Genomic DNA, 5,814 nt, shown 5'->3' with positions numbered 1-5,814 from the left:
TTTTTTTCTTTCTTTTCGTTTTCTTTTCTATTTTCTTTTTTTCTTTTTTTTCTTTTTTCCTATTTTTTCCTTAGTTTCTCTGTTTCTCTTTTCTTTTTTCCTTGAAGCCTTACTCCCAGTTTGTTGTTGTTGACCTAGGTTTTTTTTCAACTTGGTCTCCAATTAAAATTAATTAAATGCAGTTTCATCTGCCTTCATTGGTATTCTAAGTAAGTTAGCCCAGAGCACAGATTGACCTGATTGTCTCTGTGGATTTCCTGTGGTTCTGCAACTTTTTGTTCAGACTCATGTTTCATTGAACCTTGCTGGTTTGGGACTTTCATTGTCCCATTCCGTACCTCTTTTCTTGTTGTGTTTGTTGTTCTTTTGCTCAGACTGGGAAAACAGTGTTTGCTGTGGTGTTTTTGGGCATCTTCAGTAGAGCATGGTTCTCCTTACCATGAACTTGGACTATGTGTTTTGGGTATTTTTACATTCGCGAAGAAGAGCCTTTAAAAATTACATGAGAAGAGGCATGCAGGATAAGATCTCTGAGTCTTCGTATTTCGCTTTCTTACTGATTCTGGTTTCAGTGATCTTCGCTGACAGAAGTAAGTGTAAGCTAGGCGTTAAATTTAAAGTAGGGATTGCTTCTATTTTCTATGCCTTTTCCTGTTACTTGCTTTGAAAAATTCCTAGTGCTACTTAATCTGTATAAGTAAAATTTTATTATAATTATCTTGAAGGAAAACAAAAGTACTCACATGCAATTTTCTTTTGGAAAGTATTAATTTTCTGATTTTGAAAAAAGTTGTTTTATTTTGATATCTACGTTTTTAAGATTTTTATGTTAAGGAGATTTTTATTACCCGTGTGTTACAAACACACTAGAAAGTTCAGAAGAGTACAGTAGTGAGTAGAGTTGGAGCCTGAGGTGTGAACTTGTGCAACAGATTGGGGTACCACTTACATAGGTAAAAAAGACTTTGAAGTAGGTATAAAAGATAACGAAGTAAAGAAGATATTTCCGGTCTCTTTGGTTTAAGGCTGGAGAGCAGATTGCAATTTCCATCATTTAATGTTTTTCATCATTGAAATGATTCTTTTTAAAGAACATGTATCTTATTGTTAGATTTATCTGCCTCTGTTTTGTTCAGAATTGGATACTATTTCTCTTTGCAGAAGCAAATGGATAAATTGTCTTTATGCATACAGTCATAAAGATTGTGCACTCATGCCTCAGCTGTTAGCGAATGGGACACGCAGATGATTGTTAGGTGGCTGCATCACCAGTGGGGACATCTTTTCCTCTCCCTGGCATTCTTCTGGTTGGGTTAATGTTAGGTATTGAGGGCGGGAGTTTGTCATTATCTTTACCAGGTCGGTGCGCGTGTCTGCTGATACACTTGCTGATTCCCTTAGAAGGGTCCTTTAGGATTGCCTCAAAGCTTTTGTTCCTAGTCAAGGTGGATAGGAAGATTTTTCTCTGTTTAATATGCCACTTAACTTCACTTACAATGTAATTAAAGCAGTAATCTAACCTGACTGTTGCCTTTCCGTCTCCGTGTATAAATACGCTGTTGTAGAAGTGTTTATATACAGATACCATATTTCACTTGACGAAGGCAAATAAGGCATATTTGTATAAAGCAATTTATATTAGTATAATTACATCTGTGTTGGACTACATTATGTAACATATGTTGATTTAAACAATCAGACTAACCATTAGTATTTTCTTCTTGAAACAGCACTTTAAAACGTGCCCTCTTCTTCCACAACCACTTTCCATCTCCTTTCTGAGTACTGGGATCACTGAGCTATATCAGCAAGTGGTAAACTGAAATAAATATACTTTTGTGTGGGTGAGGCCAACAATGTAAATTGCATTTTGCACTCAATATAAATTTATGCTTAAATGTGGCAAAGACTGGTGCAGCGGAAAAGGAAGAAAAATACTAGATTTCTTTCTCTGCTGTCATGTATGTATATAGCTTTTGTTTCTGATCCCCAGGGCCTTACTGTTTTTCTTGCTAGTTATTATGTAATATAATTTACTATAAGTATGGTTCCAACTCCTGCTAGCTGAAAACCAGTAATTTTTTAATCAGCATTTAATATTGAACAGGCTTGTGGACTTTGTTTGAAATTTTAATGCAGATAGGTTTATTTTTTCATAAAATTAAGGGTTCCTTTGCCTGGTTTATTACTCCACTCATAAAGAAACAGGCATGTACAGTAGCTAGTGCCAGATGCTTTTGTCTGTTTAGCAGCTAGCAATGATAATTTATTATCTTCAAAAGTCATGATTTTTCATGAACGTTTCTTTCCTGACATTAAATGTAAATAGTTACTAAAGAACTAGCTTTGCTAATATTGAGAGAAAAGGAAGAATGATTCACATACCGCCAGAGTGATGGAGTTTGAAGAGAACCAGACCTGGCTTTTACTGGTCAGCATAGACATTTTTATTATGTCTGATGTAATGGAGCTGTATTGGCAAATTACTCCTCAGGGAGCCATCAGGTGATATATATATATCATTAACTCTTCTCTAGCGTATGTGTTCAGTTTGGGGACATAATTAAATTAAATTCTGTTAGTGTATGTTCTTTTCTCCTATTCTTTTCTTTCTACCTGGATACTTTTTTCTAGCAGCTTCATATTAAAAAAGAAAACTACGAGTATAATAGTAACTTTTAGAAGTTTTATTTCTTCATTTAAAAAACACTTCTGCTCTGATAGCATTATGTATCTAAAAGAAATTATTATGGCTATCCTACAGAATACCAAACAAAATATATTTAATGTTGACATTTGTTGTCTGCTGTAGTGTCCATGATCATTAATCCCGCAGAGAGTGCTAAGATTAATTTTGAAGTATATATATTGAATTGTAAAGCTGGATGTATTGATGGATAGACTTTAGCCTTCCTGTTGTTCACAGCTTTTCAGAATCTAATCACTTGGATGGAGGGCAGTGCTTAAAAAGTTCATTTATGTAAGCTATTTCCTGTGGCTCTGCATGCTTCCCTTGACATTACTGATCAGGTCAAAATATTTACACAGTAAGAGATGGTAAGAATGACTGAAATTCACTGATTTCCTCCCTCCCCACTCCACTCGCACATAAGTATCTTAGAAAATGGACCATACCCATCTGCTCCGAAGACAGGTTGCTTTCCCGGTGCCTTGGAGAGTGTAGAAGGATAATTGATAAAAAACTTTAAAGTGAAACTCGGTGGTCAAATTAATCCTTTTAGAATTGCCAGCAAAAGCTAGCAAAGATGGACATAAAATTTATGTTTTAATAATGCTGAACGTATTTATGCATTTGTTTTGGGGGGCCTTTTAGATTTTCTTCCATTAATGATTTCCTTACCCTTAATGGGGATTGATCAGTTTGATTTGATTTTTGGTTGTTGTTATTTTCGAAATTAATTGTGTTCTTCTTGTTAAACGTTTTTTCTGGTGATGTTTATCTATAATCTGTTTTCATAAATAAATCAGTGTTTGTTTGCTAAATCTTGCCCTTCGATTTACTTTTATCTTGATTTCATCACTATGCTTAGCAAGTACTTTGTAATGAAAGCAATTCTCTGCATAAGTCTGTAAGTTCATGTTTTTAAATGATTGTGTACATTCTGCAAACTCTTTTTTATTACAGAATGAATTGTGGCCATTTTACTAGAATGGTGGTTTGCATATTTGACTGATTCTGTTATACGTGGCTTTTTATATTCCATAGCTTGCTCCATGGAATGTCTAATTTTGCTAGAAATTCTATAAAAAACATTTGGAAAACCTAATAAAATTTAGGGAGTATTGCCTAATATCTGTAGAAAATAAAGGAAACATTCTGCAAGTGTAACAACTACTCATCACCCGCCACCCCATTTAAAACAAGTGTGAATATGGCGCTATGACTAAAAAATATTGAGCTCTGTGATAACATGTTTCTATTCAGCTTTTTCTCAAAAAGATACAGACGTGAACTTAGTGAAAGCTGCTTACATTAATTTTATGTCTGGGGTTGGTCATATGTTAAATAGTTAGCAGTGTTTGTCCTTTTTTCCTTATTTCCTTATTTTTTAAACTGTCGAAAAAGAGAAGTTTTGAAAAAAATCTGAGTGTTTAGCATTAAAGCCACAATTTTCATTCAGGACAGTAAATTGTGTGACTATTGTAAAATTAACATAATTTATCCTTTAAATTAACATTAGATACTAGACAAATACAAAAGAGATAGCAAGATTTTGAAAGTAAATGTACACAATGCATATGTTTTCATATTATTCTGATAGTGCTCAATTGTCCTAAACTAGAGCACTATGAAAACCCAAGCAAATCTGTTTTCTATAGAGTCACAATGAGCTTTGATCCCATTATGTTTAGTTTTAGTCTTGTTTCACAGAGGTATGCATTTGGCAGTGTAACAAAAATAAGGGTTTTTTCCTGCGCTGTCTCTATTTCATCTGCCTTTATTAACAGTCATGATCCTGAATTCTTTGTATCTCAGTAAAAGAAAAAATATTACAGATAGGTTTCCCATGGAGTTATGTTGTTGACCAATTCTTTCCAAGTTGGCATATTTTAATTTATTAGAATCGTCTAATGTAACTTCTGGAAGAAAATTGAAAATGTGTGGATCATCTGTGGAAGTAATGATCTATTTAAAGAACTACATCAATGTTTCATTTTCTAAGGTTAAGAATTTATATGGGACAGTTTGTCATCCCATTTTTAGTTCTTGGGTCTAATAATTATGAGAATGTGCTTGATTTCAGGAGAATTTTAGATACCGTCTGCTTGGCTTTGTTCTTCTAATACGCAGCTTAATACCTCACCTAGAGATCACGGCTTAGTTCTTGATAATTCACATTAATTACTGGGGTCAAGTCCAACAAATGTTTAAGAAGGCAACAGGAATCCTTCATAGTTCTGTACTTCAATAGTCATGTCAAGGGTAGTTTCTCCTCTTCAGGTAAATTGCCCTATATTCACTTGTAGCTCTGGATTTGCTACCAGATTTTGCTCTTTGTGTAACCTCCAGTTACACATGTTGTCTCTGGTTTGTAGAATCTTTTGTGGATTCCTGTGTGGTAGGAATTTAAAGCCTAATAAGTTGTCTTAGGTTGTAAAATATCGTTATATTTTATACTGAGTAAAATATCTAAGGGGGCCATACATAGATATATATACATATATATTTCCCATGAGCTAATTCCATGTATGTGTGCATATTCAGGTGTTTCTAATGCACCTAAGTACAGATTTGCTTCAGATAATTGATTTTTATAATTTTGTAAGACCCAATTTGCCTTACATTACATCAGAAAATTAGTAGTCATTTTCTGATGAGAAACTTCTGAGCAGTTTGCACTAAAGTGTAGGTGCATCACTCAGAAGTAGTGAGAGCTGATTGCCAGCTTTTAATGGACATTCAGACTATAATGTATTTTCAGATGTTAGCTACCTCTGCACTAATGTGAAATGCCCTATGGGGCACAAGGAAAACTTAGCCTTCACTTAAAAAGAAATAATAAATAGAAATCCTCAGTTATTAGGACCTGAAACTTATCTTTAAGTGTCAGACTTGGATTGGAGGCTGGTTCTAGCATACTTGTCTTGGTTTATATCAATTGGGGCATAAAGGGACAAGAGCATGTATTTGCTGTTAGTCCACTCTGCGCTCTGATTCCTGGAATGGATTGTGGGGGAGATTGCACATTTTCTTTTCATAAACAAAGGCAAAATAATGGGCAAAGACTATTATTAAAGTCAGTGGATTAGGTATGCTGTGTAGATTAGGTATGTTGTGTGGATTCTAACACC

This window comes from Fulmarus glacialis, unplaced genomic scaffold, assembly GCF_000690835.1.
Source record: "Fulmarus glacialis isolate BGI_N327 unplaced genomic scaffold, ASM69083v1 scaffold41148, whole genome shotgun sequence".
In the NCBI taxonomy this organism is placed as follows: Eukaryota; Metazoa; Chordata; class Aves; order Procellariiformes; family Procellariidae; genus Fulmarus; species Fulmarus glacialis.
Note: the sequence above shows the minus strand (reverse complement) of the source record.